Source organism: Lynx rufus, unplaced genomic scaffold (genome assembly GCF_022079265.1).
Source record: "Lynx rufus isolate CCGP_SWC_20201006 ecotype Redwood Valley unplaced genomic scaffold, mLynRuf1.p SCAF_6, whole genome shotgun sequence".
Classification (NCBI taxonomy): domain Eukaryota; kingdom Metazoa; phylum Chordata; class Mammalia; order Carnivora; family Felidae; genus Lynx; species Lynx rufus.
Genome location: NW_025814878.1, coordinates 62,267,058 through 62,286,449, shown reverse-complemented (window position 1 = coordinate 62,286,449; position 19,392 = coordinate 62,267,058). Strand labels below are relative to the sequence as shown.

General features: G+C 34.4%; 1 protein-coding gene across 7 annotated transcripts in view; it reads right to left on the bottom strand.

Annotated features, from left to right (window-relative positions):
• Positions 1–19,392, bottom strand: part of EPHA7 (EPH receptor A7) — a 169,468-nt gene that overhangs the window by 108,930 nt on the left and 41,146 nt on the right. The window lies entirely within an intron of this gene.

Here is a 19,392-nt window from a genome sequence, read left to right as displayed (position 1 = left end):
CTTGAACCGTTTTCTATCACTGATTATTTTATGTATTTGTCTTTAAAATTTAGCAAATTAAATTTACATTATTTCAAATTTTTTTATTAATTAATGGCATGATACATTGACTATATTAAGTAAGTTTAATTTACCCTTCATATTTATCAAATGAATATATGTTTAAGTTTTAGTGACCTTCAAATTGAATAAAAATTAATCATATCTATAAAGAAAGATTAGTGAATATTTAACATAAATTCAAGTATAGCTTTTAACTTATTATATTCACATTTATTTAATGTCCTCAACTTGAGCATCCCTCAGGAACATAATCTACATTTTCACTCTTAGGTAAGTTAAACAATCCTATCTTATCAAGATGGTATACTGAGTCATTCTCTATTTTTGCTCACATGCTCAATACTTAATGCATAATTCTGAAACAATGGAGAGCTCAAAATCATCTTTTGAGCTTCAAGAAAATAAGGCTATATTACACAAGCAAGATAGGTATTCCAGATAACTTAGAAACTTAATTTAAATATGTGTTATATTGCAATCGATAAGTGATAGATGTATACACAGAACTACAAGCATCTCCTTACAAATAGATGATGCACTACTGCCCTCAGAAGCCAGTCTGCTTTTGGTTGGCTTCCTTAATTCATACAAAAGGAAAGCATTCACAAGCATCTTAGGCAAAGACACTTCTTCACATGTTCTCAGTAGCAATTATACAAGTCTAAGGCACAGAGAGAGCAATGAGATTGACTATAAAACAATACAACTAAAATATCACACCTTGAAATGTTTCTGAAAACATGATCCTGCCACATAAAAAATGGTTAACTGGTAGGATGAAGGATTTGGCCTGCGTTTCTCAAGATAGAAATTCCTCTCTTTAAGTATTCACCCTATCTTGCTTTATGTTCCATCTATAATTCAGTGATCACACATGATATCCATAAAATAGAGAAGACAATGCTTTACTTGCAACCTGCAGCTTGATAACATCAAGGTCCAGAGAATTAAAAACAGAAAAAGGAGGAGAAAGAAGAGGTATGTGCTGACAGTCTTTAAGGACATGTGTGTATTAGTTATTACAAGGAGGAGAGGTTAGGGAACCCGGAGATGGATAACACAATGGCAACATAATTTACCATCCATCAGGAAAGGCTTCCAGAATTAGAAGGCAGCACACTGCCTGGTGGAATCCAGGAGAATCCTCATGCTCCCATTGCAAATAAAAGCTTGTAATAAAGGCTTATTCCTATTTTTCTTATGAATAAGGAGGGACATTTCTTGCTCAACTCGCATAGTTTGTAGAATATATATGGTACCTAATGTAGAGAAATGTAAAACCCTTATCACTCAACTTTCAAATTACATTAAATTCTGTTACCACTTTAACAGATGGGAAAGCAGATTTGAAGCAAAAGTAACCTGAGTTCTTCAAATAATTCTGTTTGTCTAGGTTAAAACTGGATTTAGAACACAGGACTACTGATACTCAACCATATGCTATTCCACCAGCCTTGACTGCTCAATGAGCCAAAGTCTGGCACTCATTCAATGGGTCCCCAGGGCTAATTTTAGGGTTGCTAAAGCAACCCTAAAAATTAATTTTCTCTGGGTCCCTGTTGTCTTTTGAGATATCTTTTCACTAATTTAAAGCTATTATTTTAATTCAGAAAACTATGAAATAATAGCCTAGCACACCTTCCAGAAGAGATACTAAATAGGTATTCTCAATTTCACTGTGAATTTTGGCACCAAAGATGCCAGCAAAATTGAGGAGTACATGTATGGCTATCATTAAATAGATAATGATAGAGGCAATGCCGGAAAAATGTGGTCATCAAAGTCTTAACATTTTTTCTTTGAAGTAATATTCTGTTTCAGTTCAGTTAATATTGAAAATAATAAGTGGTAACAAGACAGTTTTCACTTAATCTCTAGGAAGACTATTAATTTAGAGTTATTAAAAATAAGTACAAAATCTTTGGAGCTATGGTGTTAAGAGTAAAGCCAAGAACATGCAGAGACATAAGCTGTATCTCTCAGGATAATAGTGAGCAACTGGGTGGTAAAAAGTTTGGGTAGGAAGTAGCAGATGCTCGTAAAATTAAAAATTTAGATGAGATATCTATAAGAAATAACTTGAGTAAAATACTCAGGGAAAGAAACTGGGGCGAAGTAGCATATCTGAGAGCCACATAAGATCTACATGGGCTCTCCAATTGCCCCCAAAAAGGCTATCTGGAAACAAGGCCATTTCTCCCCTACAGGAATGCAACTGGTTTTCTAAAAGGTACCAGGAAGAAAGATTTTAGAGGTAAATGCCTTCTGAAACCTCAAAGATAAATTCCCTTTATACGTAACTGTAAAGTATCTAGGAATAACTTTCTAGGAATCGTGCAAACGCAGCTTTAAAACTTCTCTTTCTTTGCTTTAGTTCTCAATTTGCTCAATAGTATTTGAACTCAAAGCAAACTTTAATTAATATAGTATGTGTAGGGTGCCTGGGTGGCTCAGGTGGTTAAGTGTCTGACTTCGGCTCAGGTCATGATCTCAAAGTTCATGAGTTCGAGCCCCGTGTCGGGCTCTGTGCTGACGGCTCAGAGTCTGGAGCCTGCTTCGGATTCTGTGTTTCCCTCTCTCTCTGCCCCTCACCCCTTCACGTTCGCTCGCTCTCTCTCTCTCTTTCTCTCAAAATTAACATTAAAAATATTTTTTTTAAATATAGTACGTGCACTATGGTAAAGTTAGTTACAAAAAGAAACATACAATTTTAATTTCCTACCTTTTGATGTTTTTGCTTTTTTATTTTTTATTTTTTTTTTTAATTTTTTTTTTCAACGTTTATTTTTATTTTTGGGACAGAGAGAGACAGAGCATGAACGGGGGAGGGGCAGAGAGAGAGGGAGACACAGAATCGGAAACAGGCTCCAGGCTCTGAGCCATCAGCCCAGAGCCCGACGCGGGGCTCGAACTCACGGACCGCGAGATCGTGACCTGGCTGAAGTCGGACGCTTAACCGACTGCGCCACCCAGGCGCCCCTGTTTTTGCTTTTTTAATTGAAGATTATTTGAAGGTAATATTCACTATATTGATGAAGATTGGGAATATGTACAAAATTTGTTTTCAATATTTAATTAACTTTGTAAAAAAAATCTATCCTATTATTTTAGTAATAGTTTATTTTTTCAGTGTTATCACAAAGGCCTGGGATTGATTCTTTCGACTGTTTTATCAAGTCCTTTGGGGCCCTAATGAATAAAATAACATAAGTTCATTATCCTAGCGCCGAGAACCATAATCTTGTCAGATTTCATACACCAAGCAAGTTTTCACTTAGTCCGTTCTTCAATGAAAAACCGTCAAAGAAAAACGGAATCTAGGAAGCACATGAAACTTCTGTTTCCCAGGCAGTAACAATATACTATAATACATCCACTAAACCATGATACAATATAGTATATTACAAGATCTGTTATAATATCTACTGTGATGAAATAAATGAAATTTATTATGTTTAACTTCAACTATCTTTAAATAAGAATAGTGTCCCTATGAAACTAAAGTGGCTTAAATAATATTTGAGATTTTAATTCTTTTAAAAAAGAACAAAAAAGGCAATAGGGTTTCCTATTTATAAATGACTTACTTAAAAGTACTAATACTGCAACAAATCCTGAACACGAAGACATTTAAATATATGAGAATGGATACTAAAGCCTTGTATTCTGATTTCTCAGTTAAACTCTAACAATCAGATTCCATAGTTGTCTTCAGTGGATGTCGACAGGGTGCCAGGACTTTGAATATCTATTCGCATGATGCAGTTTATGGAACAATCAGGGTACTGGTATAACAAATCCGCGTTCTCAGTGAACAATCTTAATTTTTTTTTCATATTTATTTATTTATTTATTTTGAGAGACATAGCAAGACAGACAGTGAGTGGGGGAGGGGCAGGGGGGGTGGCAGACACAGAATCTGAAGCAGGCTCCAAGCTCCAAGCTGTCAGCACAGAGCCCAACACGGGGCTCTAAATCATGGACCATGAGATCATGACCTGAGCCGAAGTCGGATGCTTAACCGACGGAGCCACCCAGGTGTCCCAACAGTGAACAATCTTAAAGGTCATCCTAAAAGCCACAGACAAATTTCTGTGTAGCCTGGAAAATTAGTTGAAATGGAATATCTCTTCCTTCTGAATGAGGATGCAGATACTCAGACTTGCTCTGGTTCTTTAGGTTTATGACCTACAAGGGTAAGCTTGGGGGATATCCTACCTGACTATATTTCGATTGACCCTTTCCCACAAACTGGTTATCCCAGAAAACCCACATACTTCTAGAGTTCTTCTACAGATGGGAAAGATTTCCTGGTCCTTCATGGACTCATTTTCTGGAAATCTTAAGCTCCACTTTTAATATCAGACACACTTGACACGACCCTGGACCTTAAAGCACTGTTAATTTATATCTTAGCTGTCCACTATGACTGCACATTAGGGACACTTTGAAAAAACACTAATGACTTGACCTTATCAAAATCCCTGAATCATCATTACGGTCTGGACATTTCTATATTCTGGAGGTTTTCCAGTTGTTTAGAACCATCATCCTGCAGGTTCTGGGACTTGTCTCAGACTATCAAAGTTTCTAAAGAATACATCACAAGATATATCCACCATAAAATCAATGAAGGAGGTAAAATGAGATATTATTAAGAAATCTAATAAATTAGAAATTTAAGAAAACTTTTGGTTTTCTTAAAACTAATGAAATGAAAAATGGAAATGAAAAATTAGTTCTTAAAACTAATGAAAATGAAAAAATGAAAATTCACTAATAAGCTAATCAAAAATAGGCAGAGAATCTGAACAGATATTTCTATATGGAGGACACACAAACGGCCAATGAACACATATAAAAATGATCAACACCATTAGCCATCAGAGAAGTGCACATCAAAACCACAGTGAGATACTACTTATCCTCAGTAGGATAGGTATAAGAAAAAAAGACAGATAAAACAAGTGTTGGTAAGAATATGGTGAAATTAGAAGTCTCATGCCTTGCTGTGTTAGGAATATAAAATGGTGTAGCCACTTTGAAAAAAAAAGACTAGCAATTTCTCAAAAAGTTAAACATAGTTACCAGATTACCTCACAACACCTCACAACTCCACTCCTAGGTGTATACCCGAGAGAAATAAAAATGTATATTGATACAAAACTTGCACATAAATGTTCACAACTAAATTATTCATAATAGCCATAAAGGTAGAGACAACCCAAATGTCCATCAACTAGCAAACAAATAAACACAAAGGAATATTATTCAGCAATCAAATATGGATGAACTCTGAAAATATCAGGCTATATGAAAAGATCCAGTCACAAAAATATATTTCCATTATGCGAAATGTCCAGAATACTCACACCATTAGACACAAAAATAAATTACTGGTTGCTAAGGGCTGGAGCAGGGAGAAGAAATGGTGAGTGACTATTATTGGGTGCAGGGTTTCTTTTTGGGGTGATTAAACTGTTCTAAATTTGATTTATAGTGATGGTTGTTGTACAACTCGTATGACTATACTGAAAAACCATTGAATTGTTCACTTTAATGGGTGAATTGTATGGTATGTGAATTATATTTCAGTAAAGCTGGTATATATAATGAAACCCATTAATAATACAACTTCAAATTGAACATAGAAGTAAGCAAATATTAAGAAAAATGTCAAATTAAGCTTTCAATAATATATTAGTTTGCCTTTCTAATACATATACTCTATATTCATCTATTGTTATAAAGCTGTATTTAGGTATAAAAATTAGCTATGAATTATTTAAAGAATTGGAAATGTTTAAATCTATGATCTAGATTATAACCTATCATCAATATATTCCTTTTACCCATTTGTTAATTTTAGAGTTTCATAAATAATAATTTATCTTTAATCTCAGGAGTAGCAATTTTATCTGAATAATTTTATAACAAAAGAAATAGATTCTTATCAAAACCAGCTTATAGTCAGGGGAGGTTTTTAATGATACAAAGTTAGTTTTGGGTGAATACCTGAATAGACCTTAAACATTATTTTATTTTACCCATATCTCTTTGCCAAACAAGGGAAGCCCCAGTCCCCTCCTTCTCCTACCATAAGCTAACTGAATACAGCTAGATTCAGCTTCCTCAGGTCTTACTCTGTTTCCAGACCTGTGATTTTAAGCACAATTGAACTTTTTCTGAAGGAATTATGTGTATGTGTCTGTGTGTAAAATATGAGGTTTTGCAGATGTTTCCGGCCACAGTTATGCAGCTGCAAAGAGTTTATTAATTATGAACTATAAGTGGATTGTTCTGTAATTGAAACTTTCTGGGCTTTAATATTATTGTAGAATCTACATAAATACATAGTTAGGGATCCTAATGAATGTTATTTTATTTATTGCAGATGGACATTTTGCTTAATTCAGAGCCTAATTCAGAGCAAAGCCAGTCCGTTTCCATAGGAGCTCTCAAATATTTGTGTCATATTAATGTCTATGCTCTACAATGCAAAGGGGAAAGCACAGCTTGTAGAAATAGTACTCCCACTGCTCAAAGTGCTGACCTCATCTGGGGTGGACAGATCCAGAATCTGTTTTTTAATCCTATTGACAGTGCCTCAGTGGGAATAATTACAAAAGTCCACCTGAACGCCAGACCTCCTGTCACTGATATGCTATGATTTTTCACATTGAGAATGAACAGCGGGCAGAGAGGATAAAAACAACATGACGTAACGAGCATCTTACAGTTTGTGAGGCACCATCCACATCACCCTAGAACTAACTTGTAAGAGTTTAGAAAAGAAATGGTGCAGAATATAAAGCATGTGATAACAGGTATCACGTGCTGAAAATATTTGGGGATTTTTAAAAAGAAAAAAGAAAAATTAATTTCAGGGCATTATAAGTATATATATTATTTAGTTTTGTTATTTAATTGAGTACTTAATGTTTACTAATACCATATAGTGGAAAAGAAACATGTAAAATGAGAACCTTTTTAAAGTTTTATTTTAAAACTTTTTAAAAGACTGTAAAAGAAAACAAAGCATTATATAAACACAGTTTTTTTGTCCTTTATTAAATTATAGGTTTGGAATATGCCAGGAATTTTTCTGGGGTCTGGCATTAAGGTACTCTTCATTTTACCAAAATATCACTGTAATTCTGATGTCATTACCAAAATGGTAAAAAAAAAAAAAAAAAAGAGGAAAAATGTCAAGTTAGAACATTCATATCTTCTTATTCTACTTTATAAATTATTAGGCTATGCTAAAGAAGTAATGTGATACGGCAAACAAGAACTGGATTTTAACTAAAAAAATCTGTTCAAATCTACTCCATGATTTACTGTATGCATGTAATTTGGACAAAGCCACTTCACATTCCTGGGCTTCAATGTCTTTGTTTTCCTTGTTATCAATTATTAAGTGCTATAGACATATGCATGTGTGTGTGTGTGTGTGTGTGTGTGCGTGCGTGTGTATATTTCCATTTACAAAAACTTGTCTTAACAATAATACAGTAATCAGTTAATCAGTTCTCTAACTGTTAAACTCCCATACAATTGTTTTCATCGAAATGCTACCTTTAAAAAAATGTGTATGTCAACCACCATCACCATACCTCCAAAACCCCACATACAAACTCACACCCACTTAGTCTGTCAGTGGTGCCTCAGCCAGAGTGTGAAAGACCAGCTCTAAAGGACTGTCCTGCCTCTGCACGCCATCCTTGATAGGCAGTGGTGGGCACAGTGTCAGCGATGCATCTGCCTAACAGTTCACCTCTAGCTCTCACTGTGCCATTGTTGTCAAACCCTATCTGTGTTGCCAGAGACGGGCACATTCATTTTGGTTCATGCAGATAAGAATCCAGCAGTGGAATTTTTAAATTAGGTAAATAACTTAAACATCAACTGTCATAAAAGAAAGGATGAAAAATGAAATCAGACCCTTCGGGATCTCACTCAAGATTGTCCTCATAGGTCCATTCTGAGGGATCAACCTACAGATAAAAAAACTGAATTACTTATGCAATTCAGTATGTTCCAGTATGTTACCTATGTTCTAGCAATAACCCCATGGGAAAAGCACTAACACAGAATAATTTTAACCCTAATACAAGCCTATAGCAAAATGGTATAATTATTGGGTTCCCATGGTCTAAAAACACTTCTGCTAGGGGAAGCTAGCTAACCAAACTCAAACATTACTTACCTGTAGTGACTTTAAAAAGTGCCTTGCTTATGATACAGTATTATTTTATTTTACTAACAGATCTCCTTGAGGGCATTGTCATTATCAACAAGAGGCTGTAATGGGGAGAGCTCTTAAATAGCGATTGGTGTTAGAAAGATTTCAGGCAGGGACACAATTTACCATAGCATTTAGGCCACTGTCAAGTTCTTTTTTTCTTTTATTTTTTAATTTCAAGTTTTTATTTAAATTCTTGTATGTCAAGTCTATTTTTTAATATTTCTCTTATATTTATTATAATACCATAGGTTTTATAATTTCAATGTTATTATTCATTCTCATTATACTAAACCATTCCTCATAGTTTTGAAAACATACCAAGAAAACTTAGACAATGTAGGTTTTACATACAAAAAAAGTAAAATATATGAATGAGGGTTCCTCTTTTGAACGACCAAAACTCTAGCTTTAACATAATCATTTTTAAAACAACACTTCTTAAAAGACGAAATTCGTGTTCCGAATGACATTGTTAATTTCACCACAGAAAGTCTCACTTCAACAAGCCTGTCAAAGCAATACAACTTGGCCTTTATATAAATGACAACACTGGCTTCCCCTCTAGCATGTACTAACTGTGTAACCTTTGCAAATCTGCTTAAGTTCTCTGAGCCCAGTTTGTCCATATCTAAAACAGCGAGGCCTAATAATAAGACTGTATCATCAGACTATTGTGAATTAAAGTGTATAATTCCTGTGAAAAGTCTAGCACAGTGTCTGGTGGAGAATAAGCACTCAATAAATAACTATATGATTATTTCACGATGTCAGTTTCCATGCTGAGTTTTTATTTCACTCTAGTTTCTACCTCTAATAAACAATGAGCCACTTCTCCATTATCAGATGTGTAAACAAACAAGAAAAACAAATTAATTATTAGGCAAATACAGTCAAATTACTCATTCTTTCCCCGACTACATAATTATTGTTTGTCTACTCTTTGCATTATGCTAGGCAACGGACCAAAGTTCTGTCCACTAAAAAAACAAATATGATGATCTCTAAATACATATTACTTTTGTCCTGGTATCAAATGGTGTGAATAATCAGTTGCTTATGTGCTTAAGCCAATTAAAATTCTGATATTTCATAATAAAGTGTTCTATAAGCTCTAAATATTGTGCCTTAATCTGTATCTTTTACAATGTGCTTAATTATCTCCTATTTCAGTGGTGAATACAGACTCTAAAGTCACCTTTCCTGCCAGAGCTGTAGCACTTCATCAACGTGAAGAGAGAAAACTACTCAGCACAGGTAGACACGCAGGAAATGTGGGTAGAGACTTATTATTGACCAATTATATTTAAACTGGAGAGTTATTTGTGGCAGTTATTGGTTTGTCTTTCAGCGATGCTAATAGTGTGGATCTGGCAACATCAAAATGGTTCATAAAATCAGGTTACTTCAAGTTCAAAAAACTTTAGTGGGGCAAGAAATATGTATATCAATACACATATTTGAAATGTAATCATATTTAATAAAGTGAACATTTTTAGCACAATTCAAAGAATTACAATTAAACTATTTTATGATTCATCAATATGTGTTTTTTCTCCTACAAAACACTTAAATCTACCTATCTGTAGAAGAAGTTTGCCAGATCCATAACCATAATAAAAAGAAATAATTCCATCTTAATTTCTTAAAGCAAAGGGCAGTCCTTCCATTTCAAGCAGTCTGAAGTGTGGGCTTTTCACCATGTTTTCAGCAAAACTTTCAAAAATGATTAAAACACAATCATCAGTTAAAACAATCTTTCTAGCTATTTTGTGAAGACTACTTTTTTCCTTATTTAGTCAGTTATAAAATGTGGATCAATACTAAGTCTTGTGAAGCAAATAACCCTAGAGCAGTTTAAGGCAGTTTGAACATGTGGGAAGATAAATAATCATTTCTGTTATGTCAGTGGAAAATTTTTTGAAGATCATAAAGAAATCAGTTTGCCCTGAAGCATGACATTTTAAAAAGATGCATCAGGACAATGAGGATATTCACTCAATCCTTAATTCTTAGAAATAAAAGAAAGTAACAGGCAGAATAAATCCTCGCAGCAAATGACATTGTTGAGCTCATTCTTTTTTTCAAAAAAGGGAGCTCACCACACACACACACACACACACACACACACACACACACACATTTATACATACATATACACATACGTGTATATATAGTGGTAAGACAAACTGAATTTCTACAAATTAAACAGTAAGATTTTGTAACTGCATCCCCATACTTTCTACTCCTTAAAAATAGAAAACAAGTTAATTTTTAATTTTTATCTCCACACCAAGTAAATAATCCAACAGAATTCTATCAGTATCCTATCCACTTTGCATTCACAGCATTTTGCAGAAAGATACTGTAGGTACTACTAGAATATTGTTTAATATTTTTTTAATAAAAACTGTTTTTAAAAAGGGTAGCTATGTTCAATATTTAAAAAAAAAATCTAGTTTAGCTCCTGCTTTTAAGGAATAACTAATTCATCCTTCATGAATCAGTTAAAAATTTCCCTTCTCCTAAAGCTACTGAAGACAATCCAAACTGATCTGTATGACATACCACAATTATAGCATTAACACTGTCGTAATTATTTCCCCAGGTGTGTCTCTTCTAGCTCACTGTGAGACCCTCAAGGGCAGAAATTATGTATCTGTAAATTCCAGAGCCTAGCACAATGCCTAGCATATAGCAGGAAGTTAACCCGCATTTACTGAATGCATTTATTGAATTCATCCTGCAATATTAAGCACCAGGCAGTAACTATCCCACTTACCAAAGACTAATTCACCAACACAACTAAGTAAACTTTTTATTGTAATCAGATCAATGGGAAGAGTATAGCATATACCTAAGTAGAATGCAGTAGAGTCCTGACTATATCCGTTAAGGAAAGACACTTCATGGGCTCTCACTCTTAAGGAGTTCCCTTTATGCTGTCCAGGGAGAAAACTGCATAACCATGTTTAGATTAGTGCTTTAGATAATTTGCAACACAATTCTATGAGCATCTTTAACACAGTAATATGAATAAGTATATGAATGAGATGTGAAATATTTTATAACCATATAATTAGAGCGTTTTTCTTTGAACAAAGGAAAGTTCCAAGAGAGGGAAACGACTAGTTGTGAATTATAAATCATAATAAAACTGTCAGTGTAGGGCTCTTTTCTAAGACAAAAAGATAAAGAGTGATAATCCCTCATTCTTAAAACAGACCATTCTTCTTTAAATATATGACTTATCCAAACTCAAAAACAAGAATATTCTAGTTGTAGATAATCCAGAATTGCCATATTCTAGAAAGTACACATATACTTTCATTTCTGTTAGTAATTTGGAACTAGACAGGCCACTATTAAAATAAATTCTTGTAATTAACATTTCTATTGGAAAACACAGAAATATCACTGATGCCTTACATTATGAAAAATGATTTCAATTTATTTCTTACTGGCTCTCTTTTAAATTTTAAAAACAATTATTGTAAACAAAAAAAAGTAATTTAAATACAATGGGCCATTACATCTTTTCTCTTATTATAAGGATAAACACATATATATCCACATACCCTTCTGTACCTTTGTGTTTTGCATTCAATTTCATATGTCTCTAAAATAAATTAATTCATTTTGCATATGGCCTATGCAGGGGCATGACAAAACCAAGGGTTAAAGCCTATTTATATGTACATGTAATATTTTACTTTTTTCAAGTTAAAACTGAAACCTTAAGACAGGAAAACTGGATAAGAACATAAAGTACTTTATCATAAAGAATTAGCTCAGAAAAAGTAATGTAAGTACTACAAAGTATATTTAAATCTGAAATAAATGAAAACTGTACAAGTGAAATACTGTTTTCTTATGGTAAAGGATAATAATGTAAATGTGTACATTTCCAAATGAAAAATGTGTTGAAATTTCTTACAAAGAAAAGGCTAAACTAGAATATAATGATCCATTCTATTTCTACACTAATGGTGCCATACAGTACGGTATTATGTACAGACAGCTGATAGGGAATTAAATACTCCTAGTTAATTAGAATCAAGTCGTCTCAAAGCCTACATAAAGGTTTGCAAATTTTAATTTATACTAACCAGAATACAGATAATAAAGAAGGAAAAAAGCAGTTCAAAGATTGCACCCAAAACTAATGGTAAAGAACATACAGAAGAAAAGCAGAGGACAGATTGTGAAGACATATTGTCACAGATGGAAACCAGGTGGAATGGGTCAGACAATACTTTTAGAGTAATTATTTTCAACATTTAAGTTGAATTACTTTTTTGTAAGTGTTCAACAAAAGACAGATAAGAATACTAGCTGTCTATATGCCTAAATAAACATAATGTCTAAAAGCCAAGGTGTGATCAATCAAGGAATAATCAAGCATTGTATAAGAATTTGTGTAACACCTTTGTGACTGGATATATACCAATGAAAAACTGAGGCATCTACATCTGATGCTTGAAATTTTTCAAATGCTTTTATTTTATTTCATCATAATGAAACAGTAAACTGTGCCTAAGGCATGACAAGACCAATGGTGAACCTTGCCAAATGTCAACAATGATAAGAGGAAAGAGTCCCAACCTTGCAAGAATATGACTTTTGCCATTCCTTTCCATCTGCCATTTTTCAGTAACATTATTTTGTAGTTTAAATCAGCAGTCCTTGGGGTGCCTGGGTGGCTCAGTTGGTTACGCATATCACTTGGGCTCAGGTCATGATCTCTCAGTTCGTGAGTTCAGGCCCCACAGTGGGCTCTGTGCTGACAGCTTGGAACAGCTCGGAGCCTGCAGCCGGCTTCGAATTCTGTCCTCACTCTCTCTCTGCCCCTCCCCCGCTCACACTCTTGTCTCTCAAAAATAAACATTTAAAAAATTAAAAATAAATACATAAATAAATAAATAATCAGTAAAGGCTAAAAGGTGAATCTTTGCAAGCTACAGATGTTAAAAGAGTATGACTAGTTAGTGTCAGTAAAGATTTTGCAGTTCTTAGATTTTCCCAAAATGAAATCCTTCTTTTATCATACAAATAGACAAACGTTGAATGCTATAAAATATTTTGCAAAATTAGAATTTGGAGGAAACCATCTTTTATCAAGATAAGGTGCACTGCTCTTTACCTGTTATCCTCATTATAACTTTGCTTTATTATATTTTCCATCTATGTTGCATCACCAAATGGGATGCAGTTTGTCCAAACCTTTAAATAGTTAATTTTCTGCTCATGAAATGTTTGAATACCTCATTGCAAAGTGCAATGTGTGTAGCTCTAACAACCTAAGTGCCATTTAATATGGTTAGTTAAACATTCTACTTTTCACATGGAAAATATGATAGTTGAGTAGGTTTATATATTGTTATTGCCTTAATGTCTATTTCACAAATTCATTAATTTTTTGTTAAATTAATTCTTCTATTACTCTTTAAAAAAGGTTACATTGCAAGGGAATAGAGAATTCTCAAACTACTCTCTGCCAAGTTTTTATATACAGACTTATGATTTAGAGTGTATATTTCTTAAAAGAATTGTCACAATGGCTAAGAGTTTATATATTTTTCTATTCAAATTTTTGTGATACATAATAATACAATAAAGATATCTGTGTATTTTGACCTAATCAAAGCTTACAATAATTTATATTTGGAATGAACCAATAGATACCACATTTTCTCTGCAGTTTATATTACATTAAATTTTATCAACATACCCTAAAATTCTACTTTGTTGTTTTAACATCAAAGTCAAAAATAAAATAACAGAAAACTATACCAGCAAAAATTCTCATCTTTTCTTAAAATCCAGATGTACCATATAACTAGTTATTAAAGAATTTGGTCAATTGAGGGGCACCTGGGTAGCTCAGTCAGTTAAGCATCTGACTTCGGCTCAGGTAATGATCTCATGGTTCATGAGTTCAAGCCCAGCGTCAGGCTCTATGCTGACAACTCAGAACCTGGAGCCTGTTTCCAATTCTGTCTCCCTCTCCCTCTGCCTCTCCACCTCCATTCTCAAAAACAAATAAACATTAAAAAAAGAATTTGGTCAAGTGAAAAACAGATTTGTATCAAGTATAAAGCATAAGCCCTGACTTTTTAGAAATAGAGAATGCTATAGTTAAATTTTTTCAACCAATACTTTGTGCAGGAAACCCAGAAAAGTACTTTAGAATCATATTTCCTTTGTTCACTATGATTTCTGGAAATACTATGGAACAGTTTCTCAATCTTGCTATCAGTATATATTCTTGATTCTCTGGAATTTGACACATCACTGACTTGCCAGCTGCTTACCACACAGGATTATCAACAGTGTTATGCAGATAATTTAATTAGTGAGTTTGAGGATAGTATCAAAATTAGAGGTATTTTTCACATTCAGGATTCATCAACATCTCCGCAGTTATATCTCTAGAATGGCAAAGGTTTATGCTATATTTGTTACTCTACATTTCCTTGAATGCAATTCCTTCTGAATAATCACGAGCATAACATGAGCATGCCATTTACTAATGGATAAATATATTGCATGCTTTCTTGAAAAAGAAAAAAAAATGTACTCCAAATCCCATTTTACATATTTGATTAACATATGAAAGAATAAATCCTTTTGTACTACACCTCAGTGTTTTATAAATATTCCTATTATTAACTTTCAGAGAGAAATGGCATAACATTAGATAAAGAAGATTTTATCAAATGTCAGAAGAAATAATAAGTAGGTAGTAGAATATTGACTTTCCAACCAACAGAAAGCACTAAAACGACATAGAGTCTCACAAAAGGTATATAACCAGAGCATTTTCTTTTTTTTTAGAGTCAGGTTCGAATTTAGAGCTATTTATATCAAGAAGTAAACTATGTGGCACTAAACTTTTGGAAGAAGATTCATTACAAATGCATTTGCTACAATTCTAAATCGCATCTCCTCGTAAAGCCATATCTGACCTCTGGTTTAAGCAACTGAGTCCCTCCTCTCTCTTCCCGTTCCTAAAATTAATCACTTTAGCTCAGATTTACATTTCTATCTCCAGCTATCTATCACCTATCTATCATCTATCTATCTATCTATCTATCTATCTATCTATCTATCATCTCATGCAGGGTCATTATACTCTCACTACAGTCTTGCAAGACAGTTCTCATATTCCTCCAATTAAATGTAAAGATGTTAGTCATATTTCCTTTATATTTCACAAGAGTTTGGTCCTTTGAAGTCTTCATTCTATTGTTAATGCCTCACTAATCAAGTCTTTAATACTGCCCAAGATGTTAGTGTTTTATATATAGTTACATAGACTGAAATTCTATTTGTCAAAATAGAAGAAACTTGCATATTGGATACATATTGATGGGTAAGAAAAAGTTTATAGATCAGTAGAGGACAGTCTGTAAGAATGCAAGCTACAGAGCCAAACACTTTGAGTTCAAACCCTAGGTTTAAATGCTTGACCTACTACTAGACCACTGGATAGGAAACGGCCTAGGAAAAGTAATTTTTTTTTCTTAATAGGACTGTTATGTGGACAAAATAACTTATAACAATTCCTAGCACATACTAAGTACTTTATACAGGTCAGTTAATATTATAATTCTTTATTACGTTATATTGTAAAGAACAGGTTTGTCTCTGTTTTTTGTGTTTTTTTTTTTTTTTAATTAAGAAAATTTTGCTTCACCAAAATGTGTAAACAGCTTCTGGAATGTTCTCCAACATTTTTGTAAGCAGTCTTTTTAACTGCATAATTATATAAATTATGTAGCTAAATGTCTATAAGTTTCAATTTAGGAATTCATTTAATAGTTTCGACAACTGAAGAAATCATGTATAAAGGATTCTTTAAAATAACATCATTTAAAAATCCATTTGAAATTTAACCCAGTTTTCCTTCTGTTGCTTTGGTCTGCACAAATTTACTTTGTTTAGTAGGTTATTTAGATAGAGGTACAACTTTGCCCTATAATCTCCAATGAAAGAAAATATGCCAAACACACGTTTCAATCTGTGTAACTTGCCATGTAATACCAAAATAAAACAACATAAGACAGACTGATAAAAACTCAAGGATTTGAAAGGGTCAAGAAAAGCTCCAGTACACTGCAGGCAGCTATTACAGATAAAACGTTCACTGAAAAGAGGGAGAGAGAGAAAGAGCGAAAAAAGGAAAAGTAATGAAAAAAGAACAGAATTCTACAATAATACAACTTATTTTCAAGTCAGTTCATGCTTTTCCTTTGCTGCCCTTAACAGTGATGTAAGCATCCATACACAATTTGATATCAATATGCTTTCTATCCATATCTGCAAAGTATGACATTTTTTTAAAGACAACTAAGAAAAGTGAATGCTACCATTCTCTTTCTTCATGACAACTAAAGGAGAAAAATCACAGTATTTTAGGACTTCTGTCATTATTTCTCTTAGCAAGTATGCCCACAAAACCTCCATTATAAGAGATTTATGGTCTATAGATATGGGATAAGTTAGGCAGAAGAAGGTGGGGCCTTCTCATAATTAATAACTCTGAGGATCATAAACAAGAAGGAAAGGGATCACACTCCAGAAAGTATGCCATACTGTCACCAGCAGTGACCAAGTGACAAACTGTGGTTTCATCTTCACCTACTAATACAACACTGGTAGTCCACAGCCAAACAACTGACATGATAACAGCTGACCATAACGTATGAGAACAGAAGGCCAAAGACATGTCTCCTACCTACAGGAATATATGCAGCTCATTTTCTGGAAAATTGTAGCCACCCGTTATAAGAAACACTCACTGTCTTCCATTCAAGTGCATTTGAACAAAAATAAAGACTATATACACAAGTGCATACCCCATAACTGAAGCCCATCTTTGGGGGAAATGTAAGGCTTCTTCAATTCTTCAACCCTGGGTCCCAAGCAAGTCAAAGGTTCAGGCAGACTCATGTATTCTCTCTTCACACCTTTGAGGCAGATCCTCAAGACACAAATTAACTCTACTTTCTTATCTTACATTTCTACCACCCATTCTATTCCTTTGATGTCTTTGTTTTCTGAGACAAGTAGTCCAGAGTCCTCACCACTTTCACATTCCACACAAAATCTGAAACTGGTCACATTTTGCTAATAATCACCAAATACAGGGCTAGAAACAATTTACATGGGAATTACAACGGCTCCAAAATATTATCAAGTTTTCCTATCCATACAGCATGAGGATATAACTTTTAATTTTCCAGCGCAATATTTCTCAAGTGGGGGTGATTTTGCCCGCAGGGAACATCTTGCCATACCTGCAGACATTTTTGGTTATTTGAACTGGGGTGATGTTACTGGCATCTGGTAAGTGAACATCAGAGATGCTGCTACACAACCTACGGACTCACCACAACAGAAATTACGTGGCATGAATGTCAGTAGGGCTAGTGTTGAGAAACCCTGCTATACTACAAACAGGCTGTCAATTTTACTCCTGAGTCCTAGGTATCTCCTTTAATGAAGCCTTGTCCTAACTAGCAGGGGAAAAAAAAAAAGATTACGGCTAGATTTTTTTTTTCATAGTCATACAAAATGGAACATAACTTTGTTACCAAGTTTAGTTTTAGCTTCCATAAACTTACTTTTTCTTCAAGTTTCTCCAGCTAAAGTTCTAGATGTTTGCTTAGAAATTAACCTCTTTGGGGTGCCTAAGTGGCTCAGTGGGTTAAGCATTCGACTGCACTCTGGATTTCAGATCGGGTCGTGATCTCACAGGTTTGTGGGATTGAGCCCTGTGTCGGGCTCTGTGCTGACAGTGGAGAGCCTACTTGGGATTCTCTCTCTCTCTCTCTCTCTCTCTCTCTCTCTCTGCACTTTCCCCTACTCACTTCATTTCTTCCTCAAAATAAATAAACATTGAAAGAAGAAATTAACCTCACTTGAAATTTTTGTTAAAAAAAAGGTTTGAAAAATGGAAAAAGTGCTATATACGTTGAAGTTGATAGGACCATTCTTTTTTTTTTTTTTTTTTTCAACGTTTATTCATTTTTGGGACAGAGAGAGAGACAGAGCATGAACGGGGGAGGGGCAGAGAGAGGGAGACACAGAATCGGAAACAGGCTCCAGGCTCTGAGCCATCAGCCCAGAGCCTGACGCGGGGCTCGAACTCACGGACCGCGAGATCGTGACCTGGCTGAAGTCGGACGCTTAACCGACTGCGCCACCCAGGCGCCCCGATAGGACCATTCTTATTACCACCCTCTCTTCTCTCAGATCAGAGTCACTATTTCAAACTTCTATCTACATAAAAGGTATGTCTCCACTTATAAGTCTTAACCTAGAATTAAAAAACAAAAAACAAAAACTAAAGTTGTTATTCCTTCACTAGTAGGAAACTTGAAATTTCTACTTCCCTCTACCTCTCATATCAAGTTAATTATTGTCCATTATTCTTTGGACACTCACAATACAGTAACCTTCTGACAAATGTTTATCACAGCTCATCTTATGTACTGTGCGGTCTTCCTGTACAGTTATTCACTTATTTATCATCCAACAAATATTATGAATGCTTCTTATGTACTCACTATGCAAAGACCTATAGACGTTGTGGGAAGAAAGACAGACACAGTCCTTGTCCTCACAGAGCTCTGTCTAGTAGAAGGCCAATAATTAAACAAGCAATTCTAAAAAGCATGATATGTCATGAATGGGAATCAGTGCAGGAACACGGATTCAGTGGCATCTCTTCTGGTATACGTGAAACCTGCAGAATAAGTAAGAAGTACTCAAAAGAGAGTGGAAAGAAGATTATTCACAGACAAAGAAAGAGCAGAGAGGAAAAAGATCATGGCAATTTGAGGCAATGCAGGATGTTACTGTGATGGAATGTAGGATACTAATGACAGAGGAGCAAGTGATGACTCTAGAACAAGGCAGAGGCGAGAGTTAAGTTTTTATTTCCTTCTAAGAGGAATAGTAAGCCAGTGAAGGATTTTTAGAAGACAATGGTAAGATATGACTCACATTTAGAAGCATCACTGTAGGGGCGCTGCTGTGGCTCAGTTGGTTGAGCATCCGCCACTTGATTTTGGCTT